Below are 19,543 nucleotides of genomic sequence, written 5' to 3'. Positions count from 1 at the left end.
TCATTTACTTCCCACAAGAACTGAACTTCCAGTGACGAACATTTAATCTGACATAGAGCCATGCAAAGACAATTTATATGTTTGTTTATTTTCTGGAGTTTCTAAAAATTACTCCTTGTTAAAACAGCCCCAGGGTACAAGAACCATCAAACCACATTAGCAAAATACAAGAACAATAAGCTGCCATGATTAAAATATATGAACTTATTGAAGCATATTTTAGTTCTCTCTTAATTCATCTATCATTTGAGATGCTTAGCAGTTTTAAAGTATATATGAATGTTAGCCAAACAGAGCACTTAATGCAGACAATGAGAAAGTGTCTCATTTGAGGAAATATAGGAGGGTAGCTATGCATGAAGGGGGCAAAAAAATGACCAATAGCAAAAACTATCCTTACGGATCACCACTAAGGTCCTAGTATTTATCAGAGAATACCACCAGAAAGCCCTGAGTCGTCATCTTGCACCTATGCTGGGACAAAGCCCAAAACTCATGCTTGTCTGAGCCTTGTCTGAGTTCCTGTAAGGCTAGGCTAAGGAAGAGTCTCTGACAGGCAGGGTCCACCTCACTAATATTTCTATTCTTCTTTCATTTATTTAACAATTATTTCTTTATGCTCAAGGTTTTGAGGGATACAAGGACACATCAGACACAGTCTGAACTGGGAGCACCCGGGCTATGCCCCCTTGTGATAAGAATATTCTTACCCTACATACTCCTCTCCCTCACAATAACCTTCCAGAGTATTTTTCACTTTAACTGAGGTTTGATCATGTCACTGACACTAAAACCATTGATCCCTGCCTTCCAATGGCCCAATGATTATCTTGAATTGTGAACCTCCATGTCAGCTCATTATAAATATATTGTATGTAGGTTACTGTCTGTCTTTGGAAGAAGGGAAAGATGTGAAATATACACAGGATCTCTTCACACTCAAGAATCCCAGTACTATCAGGAGGAAAGCCAGAAAAAGGTATATAAAAGGTCTTCCTGTGTGCTTTGAGCTAGTTCACACATCAATATACAGATATACATATATTTGTACATGTATACACACATAGAAACATGTATATATATATATATATATATATATATATATATATATATATATATATATATATATATATATATATATATATCAGACACTAAATGATCTTAGGAATGCTCACTTGGAAATAGAGAAGGAGACATATGAATACGTAACAAAGCAGAAAAGAATTTAGAGGGGTTATTATGGGGCCACACTTCCAGAAGTTGAGGAAGCTCAACTTGAATTCTCTCCATTACTCTCTGCATTACCTTATCTTCACATAGTGGGTTGCTACTATAGAATTACTTTCGCCTTTGCAGTTCCACTGACATCTTGTAAAATCTGGGCAACTGCTGATCCTAACTGGCTAGGGAATAAGTGTCTATGCCATTTCCTGACTTTAACTGAACTAAGTGTGTGAGTAACACACAAAGCCTCCTTCCCTGCCATTTGGCCTCAAGGATGGTTGGAACTGGCCTATTTAGACGTGAGGATGACATTCAAGACAGTAGAGGATGGGAAAGTAAATCTCATCAACAGCCAACTGGAGGAACCTACCCAGGAGTGACCTGGGAACATTTAGGAAGTCATCCTGTAAAAATTTAACTCAAGAATACTGTAATCCAGGTCTAATTCTCTAGAAGCCAAGTGGATACTTCTGTAAAAGCCCAGTGAAAAGTATCAGAGATATTCTGTTAAACACAGTAAAGTAGATACCAACTCTTATCTTTGCTTACTTCACAAACTTCACTAAAATTAGAATAAAGGAACTAGAAGTATAAATCCAAAAGGAAAAACAACTAGAGAGTAGGTAATAACAGACAAGAGAAGTCACCCAACTTTGTAAGATGGAAAACAGAAGAATAACTGACTTAAGTGAAATTGTGCTGCCTACAGTTGTACATAAGGAGAAGCAAGCTGATTCACCCTGTAGAATCCCAGAGGAGCTCAGGATTTGGAGTCAACAGGCATACAGAAGTCAAGATGACACTGGTATTGGATAGTATTTGAAAGCCTAGCTAGATATGAGATCCCCTCCTCAACTCCAAAGCAAGAAGCAACCATCCCTCTCCAGCTCCTGAAGGAAATGATTATAGATTTGGAGAAGTGAACTATGGAGCCTCCAGATTTAGTGATAACAGACATAGATGAGTGTGGGGCTAAGGTCCCCCCCAACAGACAACAAAAAGAATAGATCAAAGTCTGTAATGAAAGATGAGGCCTCCTCTACTCCTCACTCCCCACCCACTACCAGCCACGTTCCTTCACCCAGTTCCAGAGACACTGGTAGCCAGATAGGAGAGAAGAAGGTTCTTTATAGATAAAATGGGAGTCTCCCGAGAAAATGAAAGGAGGGAGGGATAGAGAGAGGAAGGAAGGAGAGAGAAACATTTCCTGATGCCTCTGATGACATTTAGGACCTACTGGTCAAAGCTAACTCTTCACTAATTAGTATACGATGTATAATTAATGTCAACCCTACCTATCTTCTCAGTTAAATTTTAAGTTTCGTAACTTTAAAGCCCATTTCTCAATATAGTATCTTCTGTATAATTTCATTAGAATATCAGTTCAGAGGTGATTGCTTTAATCAAAAAAACTATTTTCATTGATGAGCATAATTGCTGGGCACAAATAAAAAAGGCTTTTCAGTTGATATGGAAGGGAGAAATGGCCTCCATTACTTAGAGGCTCCTCTGCCCTTTTTAATCGTCTTCCATGGGAGCCAGGGAACACAGAATGTTGCATGTGGCTGAGGGTGATAACTTTCTTTCTCCCCTGGAACCATCTTGTCCAGAATTCCAAATATAAAGCCCAACATGCTGCTGTGTCCATTCAGTTTACTTCTAATTCCTATAAAGCCAGACTTCCCATGATTACAGAATCCCTTGCATTTTAAGTAAGAAGAACATAGCAGCCTATGAAATTTAATATAAATACAAACACAAATTTAAGTGTAAGTGTAAATGGGTGTGCACACGGGAGCACGTGCCCACACGCAGATCCTGACGTGCTTTTCCTCTGGAGGCCTAATCAACCGTCACCCTTCTCAAACGTGCTCTCACTGATGTAAAGCCCAGTCCTAGGTACAGGAAATATATTGGATTATTGGAGGCCAACCAAGATTTGAGGCAGTTTTCCACTTAAATGAGTAGAACGAAACCTTGATATCAAACCCAAAATGTACTTTTTACAAATAAGCAGAAGAATGTTTAAAAAAAAAGTTTCCCTGAGCGTATTTCAAAAAATAGTTCATTTTTTAAATAACAAGGCAATAATATCTCAAAGTTGAACTGTGCTAATTCTTAACATATTTTAAAGCCCTGTGATGCTTGGATAAATATGGTGACTATTTCCTCAGGCACGAATTTGTAAGTCACCAATGATGAGTCTTTGCCTTAGGACCCTGCATAAAAATGGTAAGCTAGAAATAATAACTAATCAGTGAACTTATCGTTAAGGTAAGCTGGAGACTCTTGGCATCAGAATCGAAAAGATTTCACGTTAAAACAACAGATCACTCATGAATGTATTAATGTGTCCCCAGCATCTAGCACATGGCATGTTAATCAATACTGGGTGGATGAATGAAAAGCTAATGATTTAATTTTATTTCCCCATCACACAATCAGCTTATCTTACTATTCCTATTTGAGGACATACTTAAGGATAAAAGTCCTTTTGTACCGACAAGCACTCTGCAGAGTTCCTTCTCCCTCATGCCAGTGGTATGTCACTGCTGGGAAAGGTACACAAGTTAACTGTATAAAGACCCAGCCTAGGAAAACAGGGGAGAAACAGAAATGATCAAGGATAAAATGTAAATAAGGTACTGGAAACAAGAGAATTTCAATGGGTATGGTTGCATCTGTGCTTCGCCTTTGGAAAGGAATGTATTTATGCATTACGGAATTTCATCTGAAGTAGTAGATTGACAACCCCAATGATAATAATGTTCTAAGGGTCTATTTTGTGCCAAGAACCGTATTAGGGATTTATATAAATCTCTCATTCAATCCTTAAATAGATTCTGTTTTAAAGAAGAATAGCATCGTTGCCTGACCTCAGTAAGCTCTTCCAGATGAGAGAACTTACGCATTAAAGGACTCTGACTGACATGTCTAGCAAATTGGTAGCAAAAGCGCAGCCAGTATCTCTTAGCTCTCGTCTTTCCCATAACCTTAGATACAGGAGAGGATGGCGGGCAAGGAAATTAGGATTATAATTTCCTTGAAGGTAGCTCAAGTCCTGGCTCTCTCTCTTACTGATAATGTACCACTGGGCATATTACTTAACCTTTCTGAGGCTAAACTTGTTTGTTTGTAATGATACTTTGCCCTGTTATGTGATGAGGCTGTTGTGTTTCGGGATGTATGATGTACTCAGTCCAGGATCTAAAACGTGGCAAATAATCGTGGAAGCTGTTCTTTCTGATACTGGGTTTTTCATTTCTGTGCATGTTAAGTAGTCTACTATGCTCTATGTGCATTTTCAGAGCTCTTTAAAAAGGAGACTGACTATGTGCCCCATCCATCCCAGCCACAGCAGAGTAGAACAGAGATCCATGTCTCTCCCATAGGGAGCCGATCTCTTTCTGGCAGTAGCATCTGAACTGATCTGGTATGACAGATTTGTCCCATAGGGTCAGAAGTGTCTAACTAACCCAGTAACATCTCTTGTGTTGGGGACTTTGAACATACAAACTTTAGAGACAATCTGAAGTTGGTAACAGCTGGCATATCTCAAATACTTAGGCACCCAGAGAGGGTAGTACACAAAAGCCATTAGCAATAGAAGCCACGAGTAAACCAGTGGCTGTGAGAGCACTTTTTTAGATGACACACGTTGAAGTGCCTCTGATCATTAAAACTTGAAGCGTGTAAGTCAGTCTATTTGGTGTAAGAATGATAAGCAAGGGGACCAGGTGAGCACAGCTGATAAACAGCCTAACTGCTACAATGAAGCCCATTTCCCAACCCAGGAAGACTACAGGGAAGGATATGATGTCCATGTGATTATTTAGGAAGAAAAGAGTTAATAATGAAGGGAATACATGGTCTTCCCCCTCAGAACAAAGCAAGTCTTTTTTTAGGATTGTGTGTTAACACAAGAACTGCCATAACAGTCAAGTCCAACCATGAAATGGTCAACCGACCACACCAGCCACTTCCATCAGCACAGCCCCAACTGACAAATAATTTGCAAAGTGTCAGAGAAGCATTTAATTAAGCCAATAATGGAGGTTTCTGTTAGATTTGTCTATAATTATTATTTCCTTAACATAAACAAATTAGCTATAATAGCGTGTCAGATGGTGCTTTCAGTCTCCACAGGACTTCTAATTTGTAGGCTTTTCAGTTGCTGATGAATCAAAACTGCCCAGAAAACATGCTCTCAACCCCATGCATCTGCCCCTCTCATGCTCTTCTGGCCCCTCAGTATCTATTAATTTCGTTTCTTCACACTGGGACAATTTTTTCATTTGACTTTAAAAAGATAATTTCACTTTCTAGGAATAGATGTAACATGGTGTCGAACAGTGGTAGAACGTCAGAAGAATCGTGATTCTGAGAAGGTATGCATGTGTTACAAAATCTCTGTGTTTAAGGCAACAATGTTCCTCAATGGCTTCATGTAACTGAAAGACATGTTTTAGAATTTGAAAATATTTCCTCCCTGTCAACCAGTTTAAAATAGTGCGTTGCTCCCGGCATCCAAACATAATTAATGGGGGTGTCATTCCTGCCTATAAATATGAAAAAGCCATTCAAGTGAGAGACAGGAATAACTGAATCAGTCCCATCTGTGAAATAGGGTAAACTTGAAGTGTTCTTTCTGAATATCATGGTTTCATTCCTCATCCGGACTGTTGCCACCACAGCCCATCGAAGTGGCTAAACTGCACATGGCGAAAGGAAGGAGAAAGGGACACTCAGCCTCCCAGCCAGTTCGCGCTCATTCCTGCTGTATCCCATGTAGAACTGATATTTTGTTGATGTTTTTATTAAATCACCTGGCCCTGAAAAAGGGACTCCCTGGGCGAAACAATTTTGACAGTGATTTCAACCAATTACTTCACAGTTGCCATCAGTCTCTTATTCTAGCTCAGCAGGACGAGCTGTCCCCTATTTAAAAATGTGTAGTCTAACCTGAAGAAAAATGTTGCAATCCCAAGGTGATCTTAGAAATGTGGCTTGTGTCTCAGTATGTTTCTGTACCAAGTGGCTCCCTATAACTGCTCAATCTCCTCCTGTACTTCCTAAAACTTAACCTTCCTCTTACTGTCCTATGCCCTTCCTATAAAGCACTAGCTTTAAGATTTCTTGAAGTTTCCCAAATTTTGAAAATCCACGTTTATTTTTTTTAGAAGTCATTTGGGGGACAAACAAAATATTATGGAGATGAAAATGATGCTTGAGACAAACCGATGAGAAGCACAGTGATAGTAAGGAATGCCTTCCTTAGGCAGGAATGTCAGAGGGAAGCATCTTTAATGTTCACCCAGCCCTTTGGGAGCGCCATGCTCAACAAGTAACTCAGATGAAGATTCCAATGTCTTTATTCCTTTCTTAGTTCATTTCTGAGGTATCTGATGTTCTATTCTAGGTCACAAGGACCTACTGCTTTAGAGGAAGTAATTTTTTCAGTAATCCTTCAGAAATTGGAAGTCTTGGCTAGCTTCTGTCAGAATCACCAAAATCAACCGGACAGCCTTCCAGAGTCTTTATAATAGTGACTTAACACGCCAGGGTATCTTAATTCCTCCAAGATGGAATGAACTTCTTCTCCCCTCTCTCTACCCTCAGCTATGTTCATTCAGCTATGTTCCTGGCATATTTAATATTGTAACTCAACTGAATTTTAGAATGACAAAGGAAACAGGAAACCTCCAGAATCATTAAATGTCAACACCAAAAAAAATAAAACACTTCCAAGTAGAGGGGTAATATCTAAACAACAAGGTTTTCAGAACCTGGTCTTATTTACTGCCAGTCTCCTCTTCTCTGGGTATCTGTGCCACGTGAATGGCAGCCCACTAAGAACAAACACAGGCTTCCTGCCTGAACATACCAGACTTTATATTAAAGTTTTTAAATAAATGAGGATTTTTTTTAATGCAGCGACATTTTCCCCAGTAAATGTTTTAATTCAATTAAGTCGGGAGGTTTATTGCTTATCTTCTGTAACTTTTGTTTTTTCATGACTTCCTTCCAGTCCAGGGGAAGAGCTCAGTGTCAGGCAATATCTAAATATAATATAAAAATTCCTTCTGCCTCCATTTTGTAGCAGCTAGGGAGCAAAGCTAAAAGCCACCTACTTGCTGGTTTCCAGTACAGAAAGATGTTTAAATTTAAATAAAATATTTAATATTGGGTGTTACGGCATCAAAACTCTAAAGGTTTTATAGAGGTGGGACCAAATTTATCCATCATTTCAATTGTCAAATTCTCTATAGATTTCCACATGCTTTTTGACTTATGCTTTGTGACAGATTACAACCATCATCCTGAATGAGCAGCTGATTGTTTTTTATTTATCAAACTTATTTGTTATTCCCTTTACCTTTTGGAAAACATGGAATGTTGACCCAAGGACACTCCTTACTTCAGTGCAAAGACCAATATAGCTTAAAATAAAGACAGTATTACTCAGCTTGTAGCTGCAAATTTAATTTCTTCAGTCCAGTGATCTTCATAGTCTTGACAGCCAGGCCATTTCAGAGATAAAGTCTCCCCTCTATATATCAAAACTCCTAAATTATTTGGCACATTGAGTTTTTTAACTATTACTTTTGAAAGGATAGAGAATATGGCCGAAGTTTCCACCCTACAGAAAGAGGAAGTAGACAACTTGTGCGTTTTGGATTGGAAAGAGAGATGGAGGGGAAACACGAGGGGAATTATGATCCCTAGGTTTCTGGGGAGAGACAGTGTTTACAAAAATACCTGGGGAACCGTCAGATTTTCAAGCTGGTGGTATATATCCTCACATTATGGCACAGGAATGAGAGACCGGCAGGGATAGAAATGGGTCTGGATAGATGGTTCTGGACGACTGAACCCAAGTCCCTCTGATCTCCTGCGTCATGCTGAAGGAATCCAGATTACCTCACATGGCCATGAGTGGCTGTGGAAGCACCTTCATCATAAAGAAGGACAAAAGGGGCGTCGGAGCAGAGAGACAACGAACACTCGAACACTTCATTAGATGGTGCTGCAGCCAGGCTTCGGGGTCAAACCATGCTTTCAAAGAACACAGTGGGAAAAGCCATCGTGCCTTGTCTGTGACAGAAGAGCATGCTAGAACTTACACAAGCCCGGGCTTTGCCGCAGGGTCTGCAGTCAAGGTCAGACAGAGCCTGCAGAGAAGACTACCATGTCCCTCAAACGCCCCTCCCTTGCCGCCACGGTGAGGCTTTCCACCAACTCTCTCAAGCTGGGAGGCACAAAGGAGGAAAGACGCAGCAACAAACCTAGAGAACAGCTTACCCAAAGGATGTTAAGTCGAACTGAAATCGACTGCTTAAGGCCAGAACAAAGTACCTCAAAATGGCAAGTTTTCCTTTCTCTTCTACCATCAGCAGAAACGGGGGCTTAAGGACATTTGAGAGGTTCCATTTTTGTACACTGTACCATATAACTTATGCCTACTTTTCCAGGATAGCATTTTTCATCTCAGCTTGTATTTACGCATGTTTCTATGAGATGTGATGGCTGTGTCTCCCTCAGTGCGACCTATTATGTCAGTCTGCACAGAAGCACCTCCCTCAGGTCATCAGATCCACTCATTCTGTCTGACATTAATATCTTTAAATCTGCCCAGTTTCCTTCATCACCACTGAATCTCACCACAAGAGATTCCTGACCGGTCTTGATGTCCCTGCCTCTCGATTTTTTTTTTTCATTCCATTCATAGCCAACATAATCCCAGGCCTCTATTTCATACTTCATACACTGAATGTAAAACAATCCAATGTGCACGTCTGTTCCATTATTGCCCTATTGAAATCCAATGGCTTTCAGTTTTCCTGAGGATAAATCCAAGCACATTTAAATGGTGTATCATCCAGGGTCCTAGTGGGAAAGATGGCACAAATTAGTATCTCAGGTAGGCATTATAAGTGACCTATTTAGATAGTTTCAGGTGTGATGGAGGGAAACCATTAGCAATAGTGGAAGGGGACTGTACTGTGGCTAAGTACATTTGGCTAAGCTAGAACTACATTTTTCAGAATCTCCTTCACTGTATGGTTCTGGACTTCAGATGACTAGAAGGAAAATTTATTTTGAGATTTGCAAGGCAGAATGAGGCAGCAGCTATTACAACCTGATGGTAGGTGTTTTAGAGTGGTAAAGGGCAGATAACAGAGTACAGATGGGTCCCAGCTTGCCCTTGCCCCAGGCTCAGCTCTTCCTCCCAACGGCAACCCAGGCTCTCTGTTACATGCAAGACCTGTCCCCCAGCTCTCCGCCATGACCCCAGTCACTCAAAGTGACTGGCATCACAGACTGGATGATAAGCTCCCATTTGTCCACCTGTACCAGTGCTTCAGAAGGGCCAACTTACGACTTTTCTCTGATCCCCTAACTCTCCCTTAGGGTACATTATTTCCCCAGCTCCTCCCACCGTTGCAAAAGGTCCTATTTCCGTAACAGTTGCCTTATTTCATAATACCTATGCAGTTCTGCTTCCCTGACTCGGCAGAGCATTTAGGAAACTGGGAGTACTGGTATCCCTAGGCTGAAAGGAGAGAAGGCCGTCAGATAGAGGAAGCCTCCTTCAGATTAGGAGGGACTTGGAGCTCTGGAACAAAACTACTTCAAGGCTGTTTCACAGAAAGGTCAGTAAGGAAATAAATCCCGTGATTTCACCCTCCCCACTCCTTCCAGTCTACTGTCCGGGGTTCTCGTTGGCAGAACACAACCAGAAACCCTGGGCACAGGAACCACTGATGTAATCTACACACGTTGGCCTCTGGTGCAGAGAGCAGGGGACACACTGGATCTGGAGAACGTCCAGCACACGTGCCCTACATGACACATCATGGCCTGCCCCCAGCACCTCGGCTCAGTCCTTTTCCCCCCACGTACCTCACCATCTTTCTCCTCATATTCCATGCTACACCACTCTGAATCTCTTTTACATTTTTAAGTGTTCCATGTTTTTATTTTCCTAAGGGAGGGCCTTTGCACATAATGTTCTCTCTGCATGTGCTATTTTTCCCTTTCTTCTTCTCCTTCACTTGGATAATTTCAAATTACCTTTTGTGTATCAACTTGATCACTTCGGTACAGAGCCATCACCAGACGCTGTGGCGAAACCCTAAGTCCTTTAGGTGGGCTTCAATAACCAACTGTGTTCTCCTAGTTGTATTTTATATCACAACCTGTAGTCTCCCTAGTCCATTTTATATCACATTTTATTATGATGTCTTTCCTGATAGAACATAAACCATAGCAGTAAAGGCCGTGTGTGTGTCTGTGTGTGTATGTGTGTGTGTGTGTGTGTCTGTACTTCTCTGTTGTAACCCAAAATATAGCATTGTTCCAGGCACTTAGTAGACACTCAGTATTTGTTAAATGATGGAATAAATAAATGAATGAATGCAAACTGTGTTCTTACTATTAAGGCAGCTGAACAAATACCGACCAGAATACAATTGTACTTATAGAAGCTGAGCCTTCACCTCAATAGTGAACCGATTAGCATGTGGTGTCCATGCCCTCTCTGCATAGAGGAAAGAAGAATCACACGGTGTGCACAGAGCCCATTCCCCTAAGAATGCTGCCTCGTTCTGAGAGGGAAATTAAAGGAGCAAACAATGACCACAGTGTCTTTAACAGCCTAGACCCAGATTTATACTGGAATTTCTACTTCCAAGTAGGACTGACTCAGGCAACCAGATGGGCCCCTCTGCAGAAAACTATAAAACATGGACATAATACAGAAAAGCAACCACCTGAAGGTACCTGAGAATGAAGGAAACAGAGCCTGCTGGGAAGTGCGCACTGACTTGGAAGGGGAGAGATGGCACGCTCCCACAAGTACGTTTCCACCGTCCATGGCCTTACCCTGGGACTAAGTGCAGCACACACGGAACACACAGTGGGAAGAGGGGCTCACAGGGAGAATCTCTCACTCTTTCTAGTCTGAGGAACTGGAGAAGTGAAGCCAGACAATATCGAACACTGAAGAAAGTACCGAAGTTCTGAAGTGATAAAAACCATAATGAGAATCCCCAAACTCTCCTATCAGTGTCTCCAACTGACCCTGAGCATGTCCAATGTAGACCAGACTCTTGTCACTGGAATTAAAGACAAAAGCTCTCATTTGAGACCAGATTTGGTACCCATGTAGCACAGACTGTAGCTCAAATCCAGCCAAGCCAATTACCTGCTGAAAAGAAAATGACCCTCATCACAGAAAAGTAACAGAATCCAGAATCTTCACAACTAAACCTTTATAGTATCTTGAACACCATCCAGACTTATCCAATGTAAGAAAAGCCAAGAAAATATGATGCATTGTCAGCAGAGAAGGAAGAAAAGTCACACCTGACCCAGAGATAAACAAATGCTGGACCTAACATACAAGGATTTTAAGATGGCTCTTATAATTATCACCAATTAACGAAAACAAAACTTTTGGTGAATCAAAGTATCAGTAAAGAAATAGAAAAGATTGAGGGAAAAAACAGTCTTATCAACCAATTAGATGGTATTAAAAGGTCTAACATACATGGAATTGATAAATTAGAAGAAGAGATAAAGAATGAGGCAGAAAAAAATTTTAAATAACAGTTGAAAATTTCCCAATTTGATGAAATACAAGTTTTTTTCAAAATGAAGATATTAAATGTCAAGCAAAATAAACACAAAAAACCTCTAATGAGGCTCATCATAGTCCACGTGATGAAAGCCAAGGATTAGGAGCAACTCTTGAAAAAAGCAGCATTTTAAAGACAGGGGAACAATGATCCAATTCATGGCTGACTTCTCATCAGAAACCATGACGAGAGAGAAGATCTCTAGTGCTGAAAACATTTTCTTTGGTCCAACTAGGATTCGAGGATGTCTTTATCCTAGATACTCATGGTATTTTCCTTTCAAATAAAAGAAAACTAAGAAGACACTGCCAGTATATAATAAATGCTGAAGGAAATTACTCCTGTCATGGGAAAGTGATATTGAGTGGAAACTTGGATCCTCTGAAAATAATAAAAACCAAGAGCTGAATTCTGCCAGCAACCTGAATGAACAAGAAAACAGATTCCCCTAGTATCTCCAGAGCGGCTACAGCCCTGCCAACACCTTGAGTCCTGATACACCAAGTGAAATAATAAATGAGTTGTTTTAAGCTGCCAGTTTGTGATCACTTGTTACAGCAGCAATCGAAAACCAACAGAGGAGCTCTTGGATAAATATTAACCCCCCATGTTTTGAAAGGCTAATTCTGAGGTGACGGCTACACCAGTTTTCAAAGGGTCCCCAACAGAACAAAGTTCCAGTTTTCTACAGCGGTAACCAGTCCAATGATGCAACTTAGGACAGGCTTTCCCTCCTTTCTTGATTTAGTCTTCCTAATCCCCCATCTCTGGGTCTCTGGAAGCACATTCTAAACTCAGCAACCTGTGATCCAGGCCTTTCTCGGGTTCTGCTTTTGGGGGGACCCAGACTCAGACAGCTCCAGGGATTGCCCTGGTCAGGAGATGCTGAAGTTGGGAGAGTTCTCAGGTTAGAATTCTCGGTTATTGTGAGTGACGCACAGGTCACCCGGCAATCAGGACCGGTGGGGTGGTGATCATAGCTGGCTGCAGAAAAACACAACTCTAACACTCTAACCCGCGGTAGACTGGGGCAAGCTACAGGCTAAAGTGAAGCACTGGCTTATGAGGTCGGGATATCACTTGAAAGGTCTGGGGTCAATGGTAATTATAAGGTCTGTAGAATTGGCTGTGTTTGATTAACTGCTTTTAGAGTCTTTTCTAAAATGAAACAGGTTTGGGTTATTCGACTCAATTCAAGGCAGACTGAAAGTCAGAAAGCCTCACAGCAGCACTTAAACCCATCTGCAGGTCCAAGTTGTTGGGAAAACATGCTCAGGCACCGATGGTACTGGCAGGACACCTGTAAGGAGACTGACGTGCAGCCTCCGCTGGACTCCTGCCTCAAAAGCCGGGGCCCTAATTGAGAAAGAGTGAGACCCTGATACCTGGGAAAGATTCATTTGCATCAAAGAACCTGAGGAAGTTGAACCCTCAGGACAGTAGAAGCAGATCTCGCCTTCTTGACTGAGAGCAAACTTCCCTTGCCTGGACACCTTGCAAAGACCTCCCCTCAGACAGGTGCCTCATAAGACAGAGCATTTTCCATCCCCATCTGTAGATCAGCCAGCTCTAATGCAGTTTACCTCTCTTGTAAGACATTTTTGCAAATTTTGAGAAGCACTTAACAATATATCCTTACTGCAGCACAGGGAAACATGGCCATTATTTTACAACTTTAAATGGAGTATGATTTATAAAACTACTGGAACACTATGTTGTATGCCTGAAGCTAATGTTGTCAACTATACTTCACTAAAAAAGCAGCTAACATACTTCATTTTGAATTCCTATGAACCTAAGGAGATACACCTTTGAAAAAGAATTTTAATTGTTTTCTAAAGAAAAAACATCAAGGCAAAACAGAAAAGTAATAAGAATGTAAGTACTAGTAAAATTTAAGATAAGGTATGTGTTATATCTTCATAAACATTAGTGTTTATTTCTTACCATTTCTTTAGTCAGGAAATGCTATTTAATTTTTTGAGTACTTCCAATGTAATGCCAATATTTGAATGCAGAACTTGAGACCAAAACAAAAAAAAACAAAAAAAAAACCCACAAGGCTGTCAGTTTTGGTTTGTTTACATTGCTAAAGCACATTAGAGAAAATTTTTTAAATGAGAGAAGGTGTAAGTTTAACAGGTAGTGAAGCAAACTTGGCCCCTCAGTCAACTGAGCACATTTAACAAGTAAATCTTGGTAATTCTTTTGTCAACAAGTCAATGTTACTGAATTCAGTATGACAACATGTAAATAAGTGACATGTCTGTCTGTGAGAAATACGGCACAGTGAAATGAAATACTGCAGAGCTAGAGAAAATGAAGTTCAAGTCATATTGTTCATTTATAAGTTGCATGAACTTTGCTAAGTCACTTTCTCTGAATGTAACCTTCTGATTCCAAAACATTAACATAAAAATGCATATATCAGAGGGTTAAATTATATAGTACCTGTAAATAAAAGGAAACATTTACTGGAGAAATATAAAATAAGACAAATCCTCCTGCCAATCAAGAAAACTCACGAAAGTAAAATAGTTTTATTGTCAAATGAACATTAAGCTGTAATGTGATGTGCATCATAGTCTGCTAAGCGATTGCAGAGACAGAAAGAAATCTTCCCCTTTTACGTGCCAAGCAGATACAGTCCATCACACACATGTTCTCGAGATCAGCCATAACTAGTCCTCAAGTAAGATGACTTGACAGCACCACTTGTCAGACACAGGTCATCCTAAGTTCACCTGGTAACTATGGTGACTGCGTTTGCTAATTAGCTTTAGCCAAAGGAAAAATAAACCTCTTAGGCCTCTGTGATGGGAGGTAGCTTTACCACTTGGAGTAACGGATCCACTAAAGTTAGGCTCTGACTCTCTGACAGAGGCAAGGAGATAGGGGTGCAATCTTCCTTGACGATAACATTTTAAAGAAATGGCTCCCAGGTCCTTTAGACATTCCTGGAACAATCTAAATTACATTACCTATCAAGTAAGCATGTTTTTCACTTCCTCTCAAAACTAAGACTGGTACATAAAGTCTCCAAATGTTTGTTTCTTCTGTCCTATTAAGTAGCAGTAAAAATAAATACGCGAAAGAACTGAATATGTTCTCAATGTTTTCAGTGTTACAATTCATTCATGTGTGAATTAAAAATATTGCCTGCCATATCAGCAAAGAAAGGATGCTTCCACCATCAAGACATCAGCCTCTACCACTGACCCAACAGTGAGCCAGCTAGAACTCAGGATGGAGACAAGACAAGCAGGCAGCCCAGCCTCTGCCACCACCCCCACCGGTGCACCTTGAGGGAACTCAGGACGGGAAAGCACACGATACTGGCCCTAGACAGACCGGTGCACAACAAAGGAATGATTTCAATGAGCCCAGACTTCTGCACCTTCCCATACAAAAACAAACAAAAAAAAGCATTAAATTCCTTAACTTGAGATATCTGGTTTTCTCTAACAGCAATATTTTAATGTTCTTAACACGTGGTTTTTGTTGCAAAAACTCCTGTATATCCTGGCTTTCCCCCTGGCCCTTTAGAGAAGTCCCTCAGAGCTAGCTGAGAGGCTGGATCTCGGCCTTAAGTCCTCAGAAGTGTCCGCTTAATAAAACGTAACTCTCAACTTTTAGGTTGTGCATTTTTTTTTCCAGTCAACACATGCAATAAAGATTACTCCACATTAATGCCCAAACAGAAACACTGAAGCAGAAATTTAACTGTAACCATTTTAAAGACCCAAAACATCTAACAGAGCTTAGAAACCCAGTGGCTCCACTTCAGGAGATTAAGTAGCCAAAAAAAATTTCTCCGTGCAGTTTGCAGCTCTGATAAGACTATGAGGTAGACACTAATAGCATTAAATGGCTGCAGAAGTACCTGAAGGTTCGGGGACCGTTCTTTGACTCTGGAAGGACATGCTTCACAGCGGGCACTTACAGTCACGACACAGGGGCCTACCTGTCTCTCACACAGTGCAGTCCCATGACTTCATGTCTGGTTGACAAACCCATCTTGGTCCACTTCCTGAGAAGAAAAAACAAAAACTACTGAGGTAGAAGTAAATTCCAGGTTTAGACAGGACTACAGCCAGTATAGTCATATGTTTATACAGATCCTCGTTAACAGCTGGAGAGAAAAGGCAGGGGCAGCCCCAACTGTCAAGTTTAGCACTTGGAGGACAATTGCTGAGCAGGACAGGAACAGGCTGAATCCTGCCGGTCTGACAGTTTGCTGGAGGCATGAAAATGTCAATTCAAATGAAGGGGCAGACTCCATATTCCTTAAAATGACAAGTAAATTCAGGCAGATAGTGAAAGATAGTATTGCTTGACATTCTCTATTTACAAATACCTTAATAAGTTGTGGTAACAAAGAAGAAAACATAGCCTTTAAAAAAACTTCACAAGGAGTAGTTGACAAATGGACAGTCACACATGAAAGAGACTGACACACTTCTGAGTAAAAGACTATGTAGAAAATATTAAGATCTAAAAGATTTAAATATCCTAGTTACAAAGCACAATCTAATGTTCCTATATTAAGTTCCTTTATCCAACAGTTAAGAGTACACTCTCCATAAACATCTGTGAAATACATTTAAAAAACTGCCTAGCACAACTCAAAGCAAACGTCAACAAACAGCACAGGGCATTATCTTAAGACAACATTCTTTGACCACATTGAAACAAAATGATAAATACCATAAAATATTAGAACCCCCAAAATATTTGATTATGTTAAAAATCATTCTTCTGTAAAATTCATAGATCAAAGAAGCTACAATGGAAATAAAACAGGCCTCTGTGAGGACTGGTTAGGGAAAGAGACAAAATACAAAATATAAAATGAAAAAGGGAAACTGGCTAGCGAGTAAAACAATTAAAAAATAATAAAAATATAGTTGTTAGAAGACACCCTTGGGAGTTTCGGGTAAAATCTGAAACTGGAGGGCAAGGAAGAGGCGGACTGCTCCAAATTGGCAGGGGGCAGCTTTAATAAGCAAGGGAGCTAATCTACAGCGCTCATCTTGGGCGGCCATAGGACTAGCAGACCTCCACACCTGCCCACCGCTATCTTAAGAATGTATACAGAGGTCCTAATCAGGTTCCATCACATATTCAGTTCAGATGGACTCAATAACCTTTACTCTCTCAAGGTTACGTCCTTGAAACTGGGTCCCACTGTGGAAACACTGGGCTGAATGTGTTTTCTTAGACAGGGGAGGGGGTGAGGAACCACCAATTGCCAGGGTCCAGCTCACATGAGTTCCTCCAACAATAGTCAGCTGGACTCTAATCAAGATGACGACCAAGATTAAACAGATAAATTACTCAAAAATTATTAAAAGCCAACACTGTTGCAAAAGAAATAGAAAACTTAAGTTTTAAAGGTATCAAAATAATAATTGAAACCCTCCCCAAAAAATGTTTGCAGGTGAATATTCTCAAATATTCAATGTCAAGTTTTCTAATTTAAGGTAAGCAACTACTGCTGTTTCCCTCAGCCTCTGTTGGGCTGAAACCCACAGGCCTCCGAGGCTTGTAGCTGCCCAGCCTCGAGACGGAAGAGCCTGAAACAGTCACCAAGACATCGACGGTTTACTGGACAGGGGAACCTTACCTGTCTGAAACAAAAGGTCCTGGAGTGACATCCCACTGTGCACGGCACCCCACAGGCAAGGCACTGCTGCAATCTTCCCGACTCGAGGGAGAATGAAGCTACCATTTATAGGAGGAACTGACGTCCGGTTGGCTCATCAGTTACCAGGGAAACCAGCAGCTGAGGCAGGGGGCAAGCACCTAGGCAGTTACTGATTAAGCCCCATAATTAGGAGGATTGGATAGTCATGTGAGTGAGGCAGGCACTGGTCAAGCAGGGCATGTACAGGGAGCAAGATCACAGCCACCTTGAGTGGCCTGACCATACAGCCTGAAAAGAAAAGTGGAGTCGGTGGCAGGGAGCATACAAACATATTTTGTAACAAATGTATGTCACAGGTAATTGCTTCTAACTGAAAATATTATTGACAATTTTCCATTTGGAGTTGAGTTTATCTATGACCAGAAATATTTCCATAACAAGCTACGGACAGACTGGGGCAAATCTCCTTGAGCTTGGAAATAAATGTCCAACAATCTACATAAAAAATAAATTTTACACTGCAAAGGTAAAGATGTAATAAAACTGAGTTACAATTAATTGATATATACAATATGAAAACTAGCACACCAGTTGACTAGGTTTTATGGATTGGCTGAGCACCCAGCACCCACTCAAGGCATTTCTCCTTTGGGGATAAAACACCCTGCACTCTGAACAGCTGACTTACAAATGGACTTCAGAAAAGACACCCAGTCGTCCTCTGATCAGTGAAGGCTCCCAGGTCTGCAGCCCCCAGTTCCCTAGGTTGATATACCTATGCCATTTTAATAACCCATAACTGTTAAGAAGGAACCTATTTATTTCCTAAGAAATGGATCTGACTAAAGCAACAGATAGTCAACTACAATTGAAAAATAGGCCTCTCCTAAGCTACTCCTTAAAGCAAAGTGTGGTTTCCAGGCCAGTAACACCAACATCAGCTCCCCCGGGAAGCTGTGAGAAATGGAAGTTTCAGGGCTCCCCTCTTGATTTACTAAATCAGAAACTCTGGGGGCAGGGCCCAGCAATCTGGGCTTTAACAAACCATCCAGGTGATTCTGACTTACGCTCAAGTTTGTGAACCACTGGCCTGAAGGTCGACTCCAAGAAGCAGCTACTAAAGATGTCTGTAAAGCAGATTGTCAAACAGTGTTGTTTTCTACAGTGTGCCTGAATTTACCTGTCATTTCAAGGAGTAGCTTGCACCCTGATTTGAGTTATACTTTTCATGCCTCCAGCAAACTGTCAGACTGACAGCACACAGCCCGCTGAGGCTCCTGTCATGCTCGGCAGTACCTCCAAATGCTGATACCCTAGCAAGTCAGGATGCCCTGCTCTCCTTCTGCAGACATTAAAACAACAAATGCCCAAGCCCTACTGCCAGCAATTCTGATTTAAAAGATCTGAAATAAGGTCCTGGTGTCAGTATTTTTAACCTCCCCCCACAGCACGCTGTATGGTCGGGCCATTCAAGATGGTGGTTCTCTTGCTCCTTGTACATCCCCTGCCTCACTCACGGCTCTCTAATCATCTTAATTATAAGGCTTAATTAGTAACTGCCTACTGCTTGCCCCTTCCCCGGTCGCTGGTTTCCCTGGTAACTGATGAGCCAACCTGACTTCAGCTTCCCCTATAAATGGTAGCCTCCTTCTCCCCGGAGAAAGGAAGGTGGCTGCCATGTCCTGTTTGCCGTCTGCTGTACACGGTGGGGTGTGGCGCCAGGACCCTTTGTTTTGGACGTGTAAGATCCCTAATAACGTCTAATAACCGCTGATGTCTCTATTGCTGACTCCGCGCTCTTTCTTTGGTCTTGAAGCTGGGCAACCGCAAGGCTTGCAGCTCAACACGTGCCCACATGTGAAAGCGCACGCACGTGCACACGCACACACACACACATACCCCTAATTATGGGCAGGATTGAATACCACTGCCCTTTGAAAACACTGCTAAATAAAGGGTACATTCTCCTCTCTTTTTTAACATTTATTTTTTATTTAATTTTGGGGGGGAGATCATTGGGTCTATTTATTTA

The 19,543-nt window shown here is 41.2% G+C and overlaps 1 long non-coding RNA gene across 2 annotated transcripts in view; it reads right to left on the bottom strand.

Annotated features, from left to right (window-relative positions):
* LOC123615190 (uncharacterized) overlaps nt 1–17,608 on the bottom strand; it is a 202,162-nt gene extending 184,554 nt beyond the window's left edge. For both annotated transcript variants that reach the window (XR_012504539.1, XR_012504538.1), the window contains exons 1-2: nt 17,491–17,608; nt 15,829–15,894 (exon numbers count right to left, since the gene is read on the bottom strand). This is a non-coding gene — a long non-coding RNA (uncharacterized LOC123615190). The remainder of the gene's footprint in view (nt 1–15,828; nt 15,895–17,490) is intronic.
* Nucleotides 17,609–19,543: the final 1,935 nt, after the last annotated feature.

This window comes from Camelus bactrianus, chromosome 3, assembly GCF_048773025.1.
Source record: "Camelus bactrianus isolate YW-2024 breed Bactrian camel chromosome 3, ASM4877302v1, whole genome shotgun sequence".
Classification (NCBI taxonomy): Eukaryota; Metazoa; Chordata; class Mammalia; order Artiodactyla; family Camelidae; genus Camelus; species Camelus bactrianus.
The sequence above is the reverse complement of the archived record's forward strand: the minus strand, read 5'-3'. Positions and strand labels throughout refer to the sequence as shown.